The following is a 19,707-nucleotide window of genomic DNA, read 5'->3' as shown; positions in this document are numbered from 1 at the left end:
CCACTCTGTTCAGGCCGTCCTCACAGTGCTGCACAGGAGCGAGCAGGCTTTTTTTTTTTTTTCCCTCTCTCATTCCAGTCTCCCATGCTTCCCAGGCACTCAGCTGGGATTCAAACCCCTATGTCTTATAGGGTCCCTCTCCGTGCGCCCTGGTTCTGGGGAAGTGCTGCTCTGCCCCACCGATAAAGGGCCTCTGGCTGGCGGGTGTAAGCAGGGTTCTTTGTCCTTGGAACGGCCATATGCCTTCATCCCACAGCACTCAAGGGAAAGGGTTGCTTTTTCCCACTGCGGACTGCACCTCTGAACTAATTACGGAGCCCGGGGCTGGCTCCCCTCCTTCCCAGGCACATGAACAGGGCTGCCGGCCCCAGTCCAGAGAAAGCCCCGCAGTTAGAAATTGGATCTTTCTCCTTTCTTTCCGATCCCCGGTCCGTGGTTTTTCTCTTCTCCAAATTCAATGCTACATTCCACAGCCTCTCTTTCTCTTCCTTTCATCTCTCTGCAGAAGGGCATCCCTCCTCTCTGTGCCCACGCCACCCGTTTTATCTCTCCCAGCTCGCAATCACGCACCCATGGCCTACCAAGTCGTCTCCGTGGGCCCCAGGAGACGTCTCTGTCACTCTGTAGCCCAGACTCTTGGAATTCCAAGGCCTCTGTCCTCAACACTGCTGTGTTTGAGGGACGAGGAAACTTCAGGTCCACCTACTCCTCTGGAATGTTGACCTCTCTCCTTTCCTTGATCTACTTAATAATTGATGGACTAAAAGACATCTTTGACCATGGGTGCCTCATGGCTCAGTCAGTTAAGCATCTGACTCTTGACTTCGGCTCAGGTTATGATCTCACAGTTAAGCATTTGACTCTTAATTTCAGCTCACAGGTCAGGGTCTCATGGTTCCTGAGATGGAGCTCTGCATCAGGCTCTGCCCCTCCCCTGCTTGTACTCTCTCTCAAAATAAATAAATAAACATGTTTTTAAAAAGACAGCTCTGGTTGAAAATTCACTTTGGAAAGCCCCACGGTCTAATAAGGGTGATGACTGACCTATTGAAATTGCTATTTTTCTTTTATGCTTAGCCTCAATATTTCTCTCATTTAATAACAAATCCTTGAGTGATGCCATTCAAACTCTGCAGAATGGCTGACAAATATGTAAACTAGGGAGTACTGCAAGCTTATTTCGTAAGAAAATAAATATGAGGTTTGTTTAGCTGGGGCGGCAGAGTAGATGGTTTTTCAGTCTATATCCAGGGATGTGTGGGGTGCAAAGCCAATCTGGGCCCCCCCCTCCCAACTCAGCATCTTTATCCAGATAAGGTCACTTTAATGTGATCATCCAAAGTGGTCTTGAAAGAGAAAGGAGGGCTAAAAGACATCACAAAGGAATAGAATAAGCAGTTTTAAGTCTGTAAAAGGAGCATGGGGGGAGCTTGGGCCTGTGCTCTTTGTGACATCATCGTGGGGAACGGCCAGTGCCCCCACCTGTTCCTGTGCCTTCCTTCTTGTTTCTCCTTCCTGAAAATCTGACAGTGGGAAGCCTTTGAGATTGAATTTAAGTTGCTTCTATAAATTAATTACATAAATGCGGGGTTCATTTGAATTATTTTTCTTTGATTTCATAAATCTGTTCGAAGTCATAATAATGACTACTAAGTATGAGTCAAGAATAATGATAATCTTTATTTTAAGAAAATTAAAAATGCGGCCAAGTACAGAATTGAGAACTGTTAACATATGCTCGTATTTGCTTTTCTTTATCAAAGGAAGAAAACATTACAATATACTTGAAATCTGCTTTATCCCCATTTCCAGTCTCTTTACCCTCTTTCTCCCCAGAGCCAACCATTACCATTATCGTTTCATTTGTATGTATGTATTCGCAGTCCATTTTTCAGCTGTGTGTGTATCTGTGTGTACATGTATATACGTTTTAGTTTATACACATATGTGTATATATATATATATCCATTAATAGTATAAATAAAATATAGTATTGTTTTGTAAGAAATAGTATTTCTAACTTACGTAAATAGTACTTTATGCCTATAGTTGGACAATAACTTTAGGTTTTTAAAATTTATCCGTGTTGGGGGCACCTGGGTGGCTCAGTTGCGTAAGTATCCGACTTCGGCTCAGGTCATGATCTCACAGTTTGTGGGTTCAAGCCCCACTTTGGGCTCTGGGCTGAAAGTGCAGATCCTGCTTGGGATTCTCTCTCCTTCCCTCTTTCTGCTCCCACTTGTGCTTTCTCTCTTTCTCAAAACTACGTTTTAAAAAAATACTTAAAAAAATTTATCCATGTCAAAGTACATTATTTTATAGATACTATATATAATCGCATTCATTCCTTCTACCTGCTGTGTAGTATTTAGTTATATGAATATTTATCTATCCTCCTTTCCATATATTTGGAGTTTCCAATTTTTGTTATTATGAGAAGTATTCAAATGAATATCCTCATACAGGTTTCTTTGTGTTTGTACATAAAAGATATTTCTAGAATACACATGAAGTAGAATTTTTAGGTTGTAAGAGGATACATTTTTAAATTTCCTAAATATAAACAAATTTATTCCCATAGGAATCATGTCAATGAAACTCTGTAACAGTGACTATAAATTCCTATCTCTTCATTTATTGACCAGTATTCAATATAGTCATACTTCAAAATCTTTGCAATTGGAATCATACCTTGTTGTTTTCCTGTGTATTTCCATACTTATTAGTGCAGTTCGTTTTTGCCCGACATGTTCATTCACCATTCAGGTGATCGGGGGGTGGGGGGGGGTTGTTTTATTGTGTTTTTGTTTGTTTTTGTTTTGTTTTGTTTTCTGTCTATTCCCTTGCAACGATCTTCCCAGGAAGAGCAGGGTTACTGTTTGCACTTAGGAACTAGAGCTCAGGGAGGCCATGTGACTTGCTCTAGCTCAAAACACTGGTGAGAACCCTGGAAGGAGGTTGTCCTCCATATCCCAATTCAAATCTTCTCCCTTTCCCAACTCATGCTTCTCAGGACACTGATCAACCGATTTTAAACCTTTTCATCTCACCATACTCAACTTCCTGATCAGGGAAGATTATTTAAGAAACTCATAAAGCATGGGCACCTGGGTGGCTCAGTCGGTTGAGCGCCGGACTTTGGCTCAGGTCATGATCTCACAGTTCATGGGTTTGAGCCCTGCGTCTGGCTCTGTGCTGACAGCTCAGAGCCTGGAGCCTGTTTCAGATTCTGTGTCTCCCTCTGTCTCTGCCCCTTCTCAGCTCTCTCTCTCTCTCTCAAAAATAAATAAACATTATAAAAGTTAAAAAAAAAAAAAAAACCATAAAGCAAGCAAAGTGAGGAACTCCTACAAGGTCTGGTTTGGGGATTCTAGCAAGAAACCCTGCCCGAACAGTCCTGGGACCATTGGTGTCTGGAGTCCCTCTGGGATTTTAAAGGCTTTTCTATTTCTGTTCAAACCTTCACATCAACCTTTGCCATACACACTATTATAATCATCGTTTTACACTTGAGGGGTTAAATAACTCCCTTAATGCGACAAGACTGTGAAGAAAAACTGAGAAAAGCATTTAAAGTTCTTCCAAGTTAGATGAAGGTTGACCAGATTCATTCAGAAAAAAAAAAAAAAAAAACAACTGTGGAGAAGATGAAAGTGAGAATTGAAAGACAATTTTCTCCTTTCTCCCACTTTCCCCCAGATTCAGCCTTTGTAGGATCACAAAGCAATGTAGCTATAAAGATCTTTCAGAGCATATTTTTGGATCTTTTGTCTCTCTTCAGTGAAGAAGCTGAGGTCATTATCTAATCTACAGGAGTCAAGTAATTGCAACAAAACACTGGCAGAAAGCCTAGCCAAGACTGATGTGAAGCAGTCTCGGAAGAAGAAATGCACATTTCAAAGCACTGAGAAGCTTCACCTTATGCTATTTTTATTGAACTTCTTATAACAAAGACTCTAGTTAACAAGGAGCACAGCCATATTTCAAATCTAAATAAAGCAGAGCTAGTGATCTAAAGGGTCTTGGAATGTGTGTGTGTGTGTGTGTGTGTGTGTGTGTCTTTACAGATCTACAATAATCTTCTGGATATTGTTGTGTATCCTGGTATCTTAGTCTTTTGGTTCTCCAGCAATAAGAATTCACTTCATTCATTCTTATATATATCTTTTGATCCTGATACTTATCCTGATACTTCCTTTATCAGGAGACTGATTTCTCCTTCACCTCAGGTCCCATCAGCAACCACAGTCCCAGGGAAGGGAAGAGGTTGATTGGGACCAGTAGAAGGCATAGTATATGATATAAAAGGATGTTGGAAAGAAGGAAGGGCAGATAGCCCACGCTTTCTGATTCTGGTAACTTGTGAGAAGAAGAAGAAAGGAAAAGGAAAGCAAGTCCATGGTGAGACATACTGTTATGCTTCCTCCATGGCCAAAGTCTTAGGAGGAGGAGCCAGGAGAGAGGACTCGAGGGCAGGGACCATTGCCCACTTTCCATTTGGGAGTATAGGAGAGGTCATCTCACAGGTGACCCCCATCACCTACTGAGATAAGTAGAGTAAGCCTGCATTTGGCTCTCTCAAGCCATCCTCAGTTTCTATGTGGTATACAATGGGATCCCACAATTTCTCCTGAATGCACCCAAAGGCTATTCAGAAATGAGCCAGCAGTTGGTTAGATGTTTGGTGGAAGAGATCACCATCTTTAGGACAAAGAGACCCTGAAACTAAGGAATGTACCACTAGAATAAGAGACACAAATATCAGAGGACCACAGCAAGAACAAAGCTGAAGAAGATATGGATTGGTAGGTAGGGCTTACCAGGTTAACTAAACCAGACAGAACAGACGGAGCTAAATTAGCTTCATGTTTCAGCAGTAGATGCCAGAAGGACCCTGAATTGCCATAAGCCCTCTAAATTCTCAGACAGCATTTTGGAGAAAACAGTGAGTGGGAGCTAATCCAAAATATAAAATACTAAGTCATCCATAGTTTATGAGTTATCTGCAGAGACTCTTTAAATCATTTTGAAAGAGGACTTCGGCTGCCTCCATTTTGACCTCAAACTTTTTAGTTGGGTTCTTCTTTTCTGCTGTCACTTCCCTCAGGCAGAAGACTCTGAGGGCAAAGCATCCCCTGATGGGAACAGAAACTGCCCCCTTAGGCAACAAGGACTGCCCAGAGCCAGCAAGACCCTGCCCATGATTTACTCCAAGACAATGATGGAGTAAACGTTCACTGTCTACCTGCACGCACCCACCCACCTTCGTCCCACATTTTCCTTATATGAACCTGGTAGTATTTTTGGCACTTTGGAGAAAGTCTGAGACACTAGTCCGCTGTCATCCTGGTGTTGGCCTCACTGAAATAAACTTTTTCCTTGTGTTACCACCACTCATCTGTCTGCCTTTGGACTTTGTCAGATACGAGTGGCCCAACTTGGTCTGTTTGGGACACCTGGAGCCAGGTGTTCTTGCACCCCTGTGCGCCAGCTATAATTGGATTACACTGCATTTACTGGGTATGCCTAAAATACAGTTTTCCCAATACCCAAGGGAGCTTATAAGGAATATGAGGTCTATTTTCAAGATGAAATGTATACATTTTCTTTACTTATCTAATTGTATGTAATGTGAGTAATTTTTCAAGGCAAAGACATCAGCCTAAATGGAAATCTAAAGAACTGAAGTGGTACCAGTAAGGACCCAGATACAGCACCTGAAGCCATCAGGAATCCAGGCTTCTACTAGTGTCTTTGTCTCTGTCTCTCTCTCTCTCTTATTCTCTCTCTCTACCTCCATGTGCACATTGCTACATTTGTGACCAGCAGAGAAGAGTATTTTTCTATCTCAACCCTAATCCTAAATTCAATGGATAATAATGAGTCATAGCCACAGAAAATAAATATAGCTGCTCAGCTCAGGTGGGAGGGGGGCATGGTTATTACAGAATTGAGATCATTATCATGGTTGTCTGGTAGTCCTTATCTTTTCTTCTTAACTAAACATTTTCCATATTATTAACTATTTCATGAAAACATTTTGTATGCCTACCTAATAGTCCATTCTTCTCTTGATGGTTATTTTGGTTTTATCCCAAAGTTTGTGGGGTTTTTTTAGTAATATATAAATAATACTATGTTGAACATGCTTATACTTAATTTTTTTGTTCCCATATTTGATTTTCTCCTTAGGACAGTTTCATACAAAAGTAAATGCTGATTGGTAAGGATCTGAAATTTCTAACTGTGTAATAGTAAAAATCCATACACCTGTCCTATTTGTAAAATGTCACTTGTAAATTATTCTAGTAATTCTTAAGACAAAAATATCTGTTCACTTTCTCACACATACAATGAAATTATTACGTTAGTTTAGATTTGTAATTTGGTACAAATTGATCTGTTTTAATGTAATATTTTGGATTTGTGGTTGTCTCTTGGTCATATAGTGTTAAGTATTTTAACTATCAAAAGCTGATGCTTTTTTAATTCCTAGAATAAATTCTTTTCATTTCTAGACTTTGCTATAAATATCTGTAAATATGATGCCACATTAGTCAGGTCTGAGAAGATGATTAGTTTTGGAGAAAGCATCTTCTGGAGTAAAGCATCACCTTGTTTAAACATGAAGTGGTTTATAGCATCTAAGAGAGTAAGAGGTGCACACACTTGAAAATGTAAACACCAAGATCTATCACAAGGCGTATATGAACCCCAAATGAACACTAAGCATGTTTAGGAAGGAGAAAGCACTGCACCACCAATAGATTGTTTTTAAATGTATCACTTACCTTACTAGGTATGTAGTATCTCCCAAGTACACAGGCATCCTGCCTTGTTTATCTATTGATCCTTCACTGAGAGTGGGAATCCAATGTGTTTGCTGAATTGTTTGGTAGACAAATGGCTAGAAAAACAAAGGAATGGTAATAATCGATGAGGATCTAAATAGAGCTCCGTAAGGAGCTGGGTGTTAACTGATTGCTCATGGTCAGACATACATGGGAAATCTGGAAGAAAAAAAAAAAAAAAGAGAAGAATGTGTCAGTTCTTCCAAACCACTCCTTTGACCTTTGATCTCCTTCAAAGGAGTCAACTATGCTTCCACAGGACTAATAAAAGATAAATTTCTCCAGGTCTCCCATTTTTCTATCATCTTGCTCAATGTACATTTTACATTTGTTCATTGATAGAATTGGTGAAAATGCCAGGCTCTGGATTCAGGAGTGAAATATTCAACCTCTAAGGCTCTCCACTTTATCTTTAAAGTAAGGCTAACAATAGCCCTGACCACACAGTGATTTGAGGATTGAATGACAAAAGTGTGCAAGGTGTTCAGCCTGGTGCCAGCCCCGTGGACAGTAAGTGCCAGCCTTCATGGTGCCGAGAATAAACATGGCTCTTGCTGCCACTTATCATACATCCAAAGCTTATAAAATATTTTCAGCTCTTTTTCAGGTCAAAATTCCAGGCTGACTCAACTGAGGGAGGTTGAATTCAAATGGAAATGATATTTGATGAGTCTGTTTATTGTCTAACAGTCATGAAATGCTGAAAAATGTTTTTAAATATCTAAGGTTTCCTTCTGACTGGATTCAGAAATTCTCCCAAGTTGGTATGGCAACCTCCAGAAAGGCATTTTCTGCCTCCAGACCTTTTTAAGAACATACATCTAAGGGCACCTGGATGGCTCAATCAGTTAAGCGTCCAACTCTTGGTTTTGGCTCAGGTCATGATCTCAGGATTCCTTAGATCAAGCCCCATGTCAGGCTCTGCACTGTCAGATTTGTTGCTTGGGATTTTCTCTCTCCCTCTCTTTCTGCCCCTTCCCCACTCGCTCATGCTTGTGCGCTCTCTCTCTCTCTCTCAAAATGAATAAATAAACATTCTTTAAAAAGAACATAATCTACTCTCTAACAATACCATTATTTGCTTGGACATAGTACAATCTAGACTGTTTTAAAAAAAATAAGTAAACCTCTACGCCCCCATATTTTAACTTAATTTTAATTTAATTTTAATTAAATTTTAATTTAATAGCACATTGGGCATTCAAGGTAAAGTTTGCATCAATTTCCTTCTTAATAAATTGTATATCTGGGCTTAAACTAATAGCTGTGGCTATTCTGTTAGGAGCACCTCATAGAAATTCTGCTAAAGGAGCAAGTTTGTTCATTTTTGCTGATCTTTTTTTTTTATTTTTTTAATTTTTTTTTAACGTTTATTTATTTTTGAAACAGAGAGAGACACAGCATGAACAGGGGAGGGGCAGAGAGAGAGGGAGACACAGAATCTGAAACAGGCTCCAGGCTCTGAGCTGTCAGCACAGAGCCCAACACGGACCATGAGATCATGACCTGAGCCGAAGTCGGACGCTCAACCGACCAAGCCACCCAGGCGCCCCCATTTTTGCTGATCTTTATTCAGCCTTTGATGCCATGGCCTGGTATTAAGTACTGCTATGAACTAAGCTCTTTGAATTCAAATATAACCCTAGTTATTGATTTTAATAGAGAACTAGCTCCTTATCAGTATGGGACCTGTGGGAACATTCTTCACCTGTGTCTGATAACAATGTTTACTGGGATTATAAGGAGTGTTCCCTGGCCCCCTGAACCCAAAGCACTTGAAATCACTTTCTGATGAGCTGAATGCATAAAGAGCAAAACAATAAGCATTCTTCCATGTGCAGGCAACATGATTCATTGTCACACAACAGTAATTATCTTAACAGAGCCTGGCCCTGCTATTTATAGTACTATTAGAAATAAGAGCTAAAGCTCAATGTTTCCAAAGTAAAAGCTATAATTTTTGGAAAATGACTTTTATTGTTTTGAGAATACAACTCTTTCAGTTAACTAAGGGTACATTTTACAAGTACCAAAAATATCTAACAAGAAGGTACATTAATTAAATTTTAGCCTCTGAGAGTATTTTGTTGGGGATTTTTTTCGTGACATGAGACAGACCTGTTAATATTGATTTTGAATTTTTCTTTCTTTCTTTTTTAAAGTTTATCTATTTATTTTGAGAAAGAGAGTACAAGTGGGGGAGGGGCAGAGAGAGAGCGAGAGCGAGAGTGAGAGCGAGAGCGAGAGAGAGAGAATCCCAAGCAGGCTCTGCACGGCCAACGCCAGCACAGAGCCCAATGCAGGGTTTGATGTAGGGCTCAGTGTGGTGTTACATGCAGGGCTCGAACCCAAGAACTGTGAGATCATGACCTGAGCCAAAATCAAGAGTTGGACACCAACCAACTGAATCACCCAGATGCCCTCTTCTCTTCACTTTTTAATTGGATTTTTGTTTTCTTTTTATCGAGTTTTAAGAATTCCTTGTATATTATCAGATATGTTTTGTAAAGACTTTCTTCTAGTCTGAAGCTTTTTGTTTCATTCTCTTAGCTAGCCTTTCACAGAACAGAACCTTTTAATTTTAATAAAACCTGACTTATTAATTTTTTCTTTCATGGATTATGCTTTTGGTGGTGTATCTAAAACATTATTGCCAAGCCCAAGATCACCTAGATTATCTCCTATGTTGCCTTAGAAGTTTTATAGTTTTGCATTTTACATTTCAATCTATAATTCATTTCAGTTAATTGCTTTTTTTAGAACAATTCAGAAAAATAAAATTCTAGTTTATCGTTGGACAACACTGTTTCACGCATATATGAAACAGGCCAGAAAAATAAATAAATAAATAGCAACTTCACTGACAAAAAAAGGAAAAAAAAAAAACCAAACACCTTTATATTTGGCCTTTTTAACCATCTCATACAAAGCAACTACTTAAAGTATAGCTAAGTACATACACAAAAAAAGTTACCAAAATGCTCAGAGTAAGATTGGTTTCTTGTCGTTTTTGTTTTTTTTTTTTTTTTTACAAAGTTTTATTTCTCCTTTGAGATTATAATGAACATGGACTCACCACAAGTAGAGTCAGAAGGAGGACAGAGAATGTTCCAAAGTCTGGTTTGGTCATCAGAGATCATTAAAAATGACCCCTAAAAACATGTGGGAGGGGTAGAGAGAGAGAGAGAATTCCAAGCAAGTTCTGCACTGTCAGCACAGAGCCTGACTTGGGGTTTGATTTCATGAACCACAAGATCATGACCTGAGCTGAAATCAAGAGTCAGATGCTTCATCAACTGAGCCACCCACACGCCCCACCCCACAGCTTTTCTTTTTCCTTTTTTTAATTCCTGAGAACTACGAATTCCTTGCAAGCACAGCTTGTTTCTGCAGATTATTTTCCAAACATGTACAAAATGGAACCAAAATGGAGAATCCCTTAAGAACCCGAAGAGGTGTTCCATTACTTTTAAAGCTACATTATCTGGTAGCAAGTGTTCCAGCCTTCAGTTGCCAGCCACTTCCTCATCCTGTTCCCAAGAGTTAGCTGGATGAAAACATCTTCCCAGTGATTGTTTTCATTTCTTTTTTCTTGGCACCTGGGCATGCATGATTTAGCACCTTGAGGAATGTGTTTGCCTGCATACTTGTGTGAATATGGGCCTGAAAGTCCTTGATGTGGTAGTGCAAATAGTCCCGGAACGTGGGAATCACCCAGAACATGGTGTTGTCTTAAGACTGGCATTGGTGTAGTGAGGGAACAGCATGAAGCTAAGATAGCCAGTGTTGTCACCCATGATAGCATCTGTCTTTCAGCTCGAGAGGAGGTTCCCTGTGGCTAAAGAGGACCTGTAGGGTTGTATGGCTGGCTCTGCCTCCTTCTTCAAAGTCCTGCATGAACACTTTTCCAATGGCCGCATCATCAACATCCGTAAGCACTATGCTGAAGACGACTGTGACTCTGTCTTTTTAAGACTCGGCATACATGGTCTCATCATCCCTACATGGATAACTGCCCTGTTCTCTCCTTCTTTATCCTCTTCTTGGAACTGGAAGTATTTCTCAAAGACAGAGGCAAAACAATTTCATTTCAACATGCCAACCTGATGCACAGTGGAATCTTGGATGCCGGCAGATTTCCAAAGTCACAATAGCAAAAAAGATATTGTATCTTGACTCAGGATTTACCAAGAAGCTCCCATACACTCTCTTTAATAACTCATCAGCACTATGTGCCTCAATTCCTTGCTGAATTTCAAAGAAATACTGACCATCACTTTTGTTTTGTCTCCATTAGGATTTGAAATACTATAGCAGACTCCATCGAAATCTGCACATGTGACTGCTGCTTCTGGTTTGCTGTGAGGGGCTGCATTCTCGAATTGAGTGCCAGCATCTCCTCAATGATGCACTTGTTTGCCTCCAGCAGGATCCTGGCAGCAGTTGGCCCCAACGCCTGAACCCACCTGCCCAGCCACCTAGCCACCACCACTGCCACCTCACCCACCTAGGCTGAGTGATTTATTGTTGTTGTTGCTTTTAAGCGCTTTTGAGTTTACCCTGATGATGTTTTCAGAACATTTTTCATCTTTCGGGCTTTCAGATTTAATCATTGTATGATTTCCTGAAGCTGGAATGGCTTCTTTGTGGAATTAGCCATTCTGTAGTATTTATTAATCATAGTATTCAGATTCTCTCAGTGGTATTTGCTTATTCCATCAAAAACTGTTAGTGATATCGTGTTTTCTGTCAAGCATCACGTAAGCAGCACATAGTTGAATTTTAATTTAAAAAATAATCTGAAAATCTTTGCTTTGCCCTTTTCCTTTTATGACATAGCTGTTCTATTTGATCTCACCTCAATCGTTTTATTGCATGTTTCTTCTTCTTCTTTTTTTTTTTTAATGATTTGAAGTTTCATTTGCTTTCTGCCTTGTACTGTTTGGACTATACTTTATCTAAACTGTTTTCTGGTCTTGTTTTGCTTTATTTCTCATTACATTTTAGACTTTTGCTCACTTTCTCCTTGAAACTCTTGCTTCCTGCAGCGTCCATGAAGCCATGTATCTCCTGATTCTTCCGTCTTCCCTCCGGCACTTTCTTCTCAATTATGATGTTAGGCCCCTCCCTCTCTTCCCATTCCTCAAATGCTGATGCTCTTCAGAGCTCCCCTTTTCTTCCCAACCCACTTTCTCCAGGCCATTTTGGCCATTTCCTTGGATTTAATTATTATCCATACATTAACAATTCCCAATCCTTCAGATCTATCCTAGATCCCTCACTTGGACTCAAGACCATAGACATATAACTAACTGCCAAATATCTCCATTTGGACACCCCACAGGCACTTTAAACACAATGTGATCAAAATGACTCTTGTTTCTTTCCCGGTGAACCTGATTCTCTGCCAGAATTTTCCCTCCAGGATTTGATAGCACTATCCACTCCAATCCTAAAGCCAGAAAATCTGGGAAAATATTTAACCCTCTGGTTTCCCTCAGCCCTCATAGCTCTCACCACACCTTTCAGTATTCTTGATTCTGGATTCTACATAACAATGGAATTCATCTTCCTCTCCCTGTCCCCAGAGCTTCTGCTATGGAGTTAAGTGACTACCAGCTCTTACTTACTTAGATCCTACAAAAGCTGCCTAATTGTTCTTTTTCAATCTAACCTCCCTCCTGCAAACAGAAGAATCTTCTAAAATGCAAATCTGACTGTGTTGCTCCCACACTTAAAACTCTTCAGTGGATTTCCATTACTTTTAAATAAATCTTGGAAGGCCCTCCTTGATCTTGACCTCACTTATCTCTGCCATCTCTTCTTTTTTTTTTTCCTGCCACCTCTCCTTGAGCCACCCTCTCTATCTCACTATATTCTCCAGCCATAGCTATACTACGTTTATGTTAGCTCCTTGGACATGCCATGAACCCTATGGCAGCCACTGTAAATTGCCACCAGTATCCACCCATTTTCTTCTTTTTAAAGAATTGATCTCACTCCAGATTTAGTAGGGTGCATAACTGCTGGTTACTACTTTTACCAGCCACCCCTGCTGTTAGGTGTGGCTCTGTGACCAGGCTTTCATGAATGGAATGTGTGGAAGAGTGATATGTGCAACTTTAATGTCACTTCCTTAAAAATAAGTTGATTGCCCTTCATTCTTTTCGTGGGGCTGGAGTGTGAATGTGGAGCTGGTGAACAACTTTTGACCATGAGAATGAGGAAACACACAAGGAGGTTGGGAAGGCTATAAAACGGAAGGAACCTGTGACCACGAAGGACTATGTGGCATACAGATTTTTGAGTTCTTAATTATAGCAGTTTAGCCTATGTATCAGTCAGGATCACTTGGGTAATGCTGCAGTAACAAACAACCCTTAAAGCTAAGTGGCTTAACACAACAAAGGTTTATTTTTCACTCATGCTACAAGTACAGCACGGATCAGTAAGGTGGCTTTGCTCACGTGGTCATTCAGGGACCCAGCCTAATAGATGGCTTCATCTAAATATATTATTTAATGAGGACATAGGAGAGAAGGACACTTGGCAAACTGTGTTCTGTCTCTTAAAGTTTCCAGCTGGGAGTCAGGCATACTACACTCAGGGTGCAAGTCATACTGTCTCACCTAATTCAAAGAGGATTAAGGACAGATAATCCTATCATGTTTCCAGAAGGAAGGGAAGACCAGAATATGTGTGACTAGTCCTGATGACTAGCTCAGCTTCTGCCTTAATGTGTCTTAGCTGGTGTTCCCTCAAAAGAGATAACCTCTGTTTCTCTTGCTCAAGTGTTTGTAGGATGTTTTCTTTATGTTTCCAAATATATATTTCAAAGATCTCACAAGACTATATCTTCTTCTTAATCCTTCCTGCAATAATTACCCTTGGGAATCCTAAAGTAACTATTCCCTTTGCATAATATTTTCCTAAATATTTATCTCAATATCTGAACTCTCTCCAAAGCTCCAGTCCTAGATTTCCAACTGCCAATACCTGTCAAACTTGGCAAGCTTAAAACAATTGACTGCAGTACTTAAATCTGATTCTTCTGAGTTTATATTCTTATTTTGTTTTATCTCTGTATCTCCAGGCCCGAAAATTAGTGCCTGGCATGAGAAGGGGCACTGCATACTTAATGAATGAATGAATATTGTAAAGATTTTTATTTATTTTAAATGTTTATTTATTTTGAGAGAGAGCATGAGCAGGGGGAGGGGCACAGAGAGGAGGAGAGAGAATCCCAAGCAGGGTCTGTGCTATCAGCATGGAGCCTGACACAGGGCTCCATCTCATGAGCTGGGAGATCATGACCTGAGCCAAAATCAAGAGTCAGGCATTCAACCGACGGAGCCACCCAGGTGCCCCTGTAAAGATCTGACAGTGGCTTGCCAACCAGGAATCTTCTCTGATTCCAATTTCCTCCTTACGAGCCTGAGCACAGTCCTTCTCCTTGCCACAATTGGCTAGTCCAGTGCTCTTTGCCTAGCAACTAAATGATTACAATAGTTTTCTCACAGTTATCCCCATCAACAAATTTTTTTCATTCTTCTACCTACTTTATGGAATGTTCCCATATTAATTTCCTCGAAGCATGTGACATTCGGTCACACATTCTACAGCCCTGTAAGGAGTGCAATCACACGCAAGCAGTATGGTATGTTCTGAAGGTAAGCACAAATAAGGCACAGTCTCCACGCTTGAGAAGCTTACAGTCCAGTGGGAGACAGACATGTGTCTAGAGACACAGAACCGGGAAAGCAGAGCCAAAAACAGAGGAGCACAAAGGTGGAGTGACAGATGTGACAGATGTTGAATCAGCCAAGGAGTCAGAGAAACGGAGACACTTACTTCATGTCCTAACAGACAATTAGACATTCTCCAGAATCAGCATTAGATGGAAATAGGAATGATTCCTGTTTTGAGTCAGGAGGGGGAAGAACTGGGCACCAACTGGGGCTAGTTTGGGAGTGGGCAGGGATTGACGGCAATTTTATCTGAGGACCTCTGTTTTCTCTCTGATGCGTGAGAAGGACAAAGGATGAGTCACTGTGCTGTGTAGTCCTCCAGGAAGGCCTGGATGTGCTGCCAGCTGGTGAGAATGGCTTGGTTCCCCATACCTGCTGGAAACCTCTAGCTACGTCCGCAGCATTCGATTTAATTCTACAAACAGGTACTGATGTACTGGGACCAGTGTTTGGCTACAGTAGGTAGCTGCTCTTCCTTGTCCTTCCTTGCACATCTCCAGAATTCAAGCTGTGTTTTGGCTTTCACAAGAATACTCAAGATATACACTGCTTTCCAGGGGAGGGAGTCTGAAGTCAAATGAATTGTTGCATGGATTTTGTAAATTCAGAGCAGACCCAATTGCTTAGAAGCAAAGCCTTGGCAATGTTTTATTTACACAAGCCAGGCTTTTTTCAGAAAGAAAATAAGAGGGTTTGGGTTGGGGAAGGGGGCCGGGAGGAGTATTATTTTTGGAAATCCAAGGGCTGAATATGAATATAGAGCCAAAGCCTGGAAAATTAAAAGCATAGATTTTGGGAAGGGAAAGATCATCCTGTCCCCTGACTGCACCCCGCCCCCGCCCTGCCACCACATGCACCCCATCAAAAGGAATATAGTCTGACCAGCAGGCAGGAAGATGTGGAATTTTGTAGTTTACTTTAAGTGTGCCTTTTGTGCAAGGCCCTTGCAGAATAAAACAGATCATGTGATCTGATGAAGGTGATGGACAAATCCTCTTAACAGAAGCACACAAGGAGTGTTCTTTGTCTTCCTACTGACCTAGACTTTGTTACGATTCCTGGCTCTTATGCTTGGGATTCCAGAAGCATACAGTTTTTTACAAGATACTCTAGAAATGTTCATGGACCTTTCCCTGATGAATTTCCAAAAGGACTAGAAATGCCACTTTAGAAAATACGCAGGATGCTGAGGTCACGTACATGAGCTGCCAAACACCAGCAGAGACAGGGCATTGGATTAAGCAGAATTGTACCCCCCCCCCCGCCCCACTCATTCGACGAACCCATAAAAAAGAGAACCGGAGGCTTTCTGAAAGAGAAAATCTAAGCTTCTAACTGTCCTCCAAGGCACACCCTAGAAAAGACTTAATAGCTAAATAATAATTATCAGGCAAATCAAATTACCTTTATAATAAGAAGCACACTACTCTTACTTTACACGAAGAACTGCTGAGGATTACCTTGAAATCTCCTTGAAATTGGTCTAGAATTGCTTTATGGTAAAGAACCTAAAAGACACGTTTTCTTTCATTCTCTCTTTCAGGCAGATTTGTAAGAGAAAAATTAATGCTATGAAGCCAGCCATTTCTTTTCAAAAGATAGATCCTCCCCTGCCACACCTATTTTTTTTTTCAATATAGAACTTTAGTATTGCTCAAAAGGATATGAGCATGTCAGGTGGCCTTTAAAAAATGCTTTTAAAAGAAAGAAAAAAATAATCCAGACAGACAGGAAATCACCAGAATTCCTTTAACTCTTTATAATTTCTGGAAACGAGGACACCTAGGGGCGCCTGGGTGGCTCGGTAAGCGTCTGACTTCAGCTCAGGGTATGATCTCACAGTTCATGAGTTCCGGCCCCACATCGGGCTCTCTGCTGTCAGCACAGAGTCTGCTTCAAATCCGCTGTACCCCACCCCCTCGTCCCCTCCTCAACTTGTTCTAAATAAATAAATAAACTTAAAAAAATAATAATAATTTCTGGAACTGAGAGAAGAGCTTGGAGTGTGGTTAATTTCTCCCCAAGGAAATGTCAAACTCTCGTCAGTGGAGAAGCCTCTTGTCAACATTTAGGACTCCAAGGTGTGTAGGAACATGAGGAATCTTATACGCTACTCCAGTCACCTGAACTTTTGTCAAGGCAAACCAGACCGATTCTGAACGGGTGGGTCATGGGTGCAGCCCGTGCCCCCCTGGATCCTGTCATCTGGCTGAGGCGACCATGCCCCAGCTGGTGTGAGTGTTGGCCTCTGATGGCTCACACCTTCCCCTGTCACAAAGGCCGAGCCTTCAGCTGTGTGAGAGTCTCCTGCCTGGGAGGTCATGCCCTGCCCCAGGGATGGACGGTAGAACAGCTGGCACCCAGTGACTGCCTTACACAGAGGTTCAAAAGGCTGGCCTCTCCTCGGGGCATGACAAACTCTGTGGGACAGCTGTGGTCAGCATGTCCCCTGTGGGGCCTGGCTGAAGCTAGGCCATAGCTCGTCTTGACTTAGCTTTCCTTTTTGTCAGATATCTTGCTCTTGCAACTTTCTCTCTCTGGAGAGGATTCCATCAACAAACGTCTTCCACAAGAATCCTGTCTGAGGCTCTGCTTCTCAGAAAGCCAACCTGAGACAATGCAACAGAATAAAATCTGAGACTCTCTTATGTTATTTCTACAATCCCTCTTTTCTCCTTTTTCCTCTCTATGCCAGTCAATATTCACGCTTTTCATATTTTCTTTCTTTCCTTTTTTTTAATCAAAATCTTCCCTCAGGAAAAGATCTGACAGCTTCAGCCTCATACACATTAATGATATATTAGGTTTAAGGGTCTCTCTCCCAGGGCATTGGCATCTTAACGTGATACAAAGAACAGGACTGGAATTAAGGGATGCATTATTGGTGGCTCCAGAATTCTGAAGGGATGAGTTAACTTTTCAGCAACTCAACCATCACATCACAGGTCATTATGTGCTCTACCTAAACATATTTCACCTTAATTAGAAAGGGCCGATGTCATTTGCTTGTGCAAAATTAGAACTCCTGGCGTTGTCACAAGGACTCCCAGGGGTCCTTCCAGCTTCCCCGTTCTTGTGACGTCATGAAGGAGACTCTGGAAGCAGAAGCCAAGTGTCTCTTTCCCCACTGCTGTATCTCATGGCCTCATTCCTTCCCTGGAATTATGGAAAATTAGACCTGCTAGTTCAGCATTTCTCAAAGAATTCTGTGTTCAAACACCTTTGGAAAACATAATTTATTATCCCCTTTTCAGGAGGATGTATAGTATTGTTAATATATTAAGTCAAAGAAATAAGATTCAATGTATTAAATAAATTTAAATATATTAAATAAAGAATCCTATTTAATTTACTAAGCCCAGGCTTTTCTAAACTTATCCATATTCGAATCCAATTTTTATGGCTCATCATTTAGGAAATACCCATCTGTTCCAACCTCCTTATTTTACACATAAGAACCGGAGGCCCCGGAGTTAAGCTTCTCTGATTTTTCCACCTCCCTGGGTGACAAGCCACCTCAGTGATGTGACATGTCCTAGAGGCAGTGCTGTCCCGCATCCACACTGACAATGTGCTGTGTGCCATCACTGGACGCTGTACCACTTTTCCAGCTGACGTAGGCTGACGGCACAGCCACCTTCACAGGGTCACTTCATGTGGTTACCAATTCAGGGTTGGCCATGTAAGCTTCAGACCTCCTATCGTATCTGTATAAATAGCCAAAACTGTCCCGGACCCAAGTTGACTAAACAAGTGACCTGTTTGTTTTTATTGGGTGTGTTTTGGTGAAGCTGAAACATGTCTTGGAGATCCCAGGATGTCACCTGTTTTAATTCACAGACATTCTCTGTTCCAGCAGATCTCAATGACTTTGATGATACCAATTCTCCGGTTTTTTATCAACAATTTTTTTTCTTAACAAAGTGATTCACATATATTAACACTTAGCAATTCTAGATTCTTTCGCTTTCTGGTTTAAATTATCTACATTCCCTGTTTAATAAGAGTTTGGCTTATTTTTAAAAAAATTATGTTTTATTTATTTTTGAGAGCAAAAGAGACCATGAGCAGGGGAAGGGCAGAAAGAGAGGAAGACACAGAATCTGAAACAGGCTCTGGGCTCTGAGCTGTCAGCACAGAGCCTGATGTGGGGCTTGAACTCACAGGCTGCGAGATCATGACCTGAGCCAAAGTCAGAGGCTTAACTGACTGAGCCACCCAGGTGCCCCATAATAGTTTGGCTTTTTGATCAATGAAGTCAAATTGAAAGGCTCTTATTCTGTGAAAAACCAAAGGGTTTACACTCAAATAGGCTTGTCTTTCAGCTCCAAGCCTGAGGACTCGAGTGTCTTCAGAGATATGTCACAAAGCTTGCGTATGTATAAATAAATTAGAGCCGTGAGTGCGCGTGTGCATTCCAAAATAAATCCTCAGGCTTCCTGCTCCCTTTTCAGCTCAGCTGAGGAAACTGTAGCAAAAAGCTGCCCTAGCTGGAAAGAAAATCAGCCATTTTATACCCTGTTCAGTATGCAGGCTTTTATCTGGGTCTAAACGTGTGTATAAAGAAACCATTAGGACAGCTTACTTCTTGGCCACTCCATCTGCCACCTCAGCAGGAGCAGACACACCACAGAGAACCAGGCCAGTCTGGTGCGGCCACGCCCCCCATCACTAAAGAAAGCCTCCTGTGCAAGTTCAAGGATGCGCGAGTTCAAGGAGGGCAGCCACGTGTGCACTGCCCTCACTGCCCTACAGCCTTGCAGCTCAGGACTTGCAGCCGGCAGATTGGCTTGGGGCATCAGGACCCCTCTCCCCTTCCAACCATACCAGTGAGAGTGTCTCCTGGTTCCTGACCTGCCATCCCTCCTCCTGGTTGGTTCTCACTGTGTACCAGTGAGGAAGAGAGCAAAGCAAAACAAATATTCCCATAGTTACATGCAGAAACATAATATTTCGAAGTTAACGAGGGCCTTGAACATCACTTCCGTGCGTTGAGTTTCACAGGGAAAAAATCTGCTATTCCAGGAAGGCATGCCATCATCATTTCTCTCTCTGTGCTTTTGGAGCAGGTGTGTTTTGGAGCCTTTAGCAATACAGCCTTTCCCTTT

General features: G+C 41.4%; 1 pseudogene; it reads right to left on the bottom strand.

Annotated features, from left to right (window-relative positions):
- Positions 1-10,339: 10,339 nt before the first annotated feature.
- On the bottom strand, positions 10,340-19,398 carry LOC125939142 (actin-related protein 2/3 complex subunit 2-like; annotated as a pseudogene).
- Between the last annotated feature and the right edge of the window lie 309 nt (positions 19,399-19,707).

The sequence above is a fragment of the Panthera uncia genome (genome assembly GCF_023721935.1).
Source record: "Panthera uncia isolate 11264 chromosome B2 unlocalized genomic scaffold, Puncia_PCG_1.0 HiC_scaffold_24, whole genome shotgun sequence".
Taxonomy (NCBI): Eukaryota; Metazoa; Chordata; class Mammalia; order Carnivora; family Felidae; genus Panthera; species Panthera uncia.
Note: the sequence above shows the minus strand (reverse complement) of the source record. Positions and strands in the feature narration are given on the sequence as shown.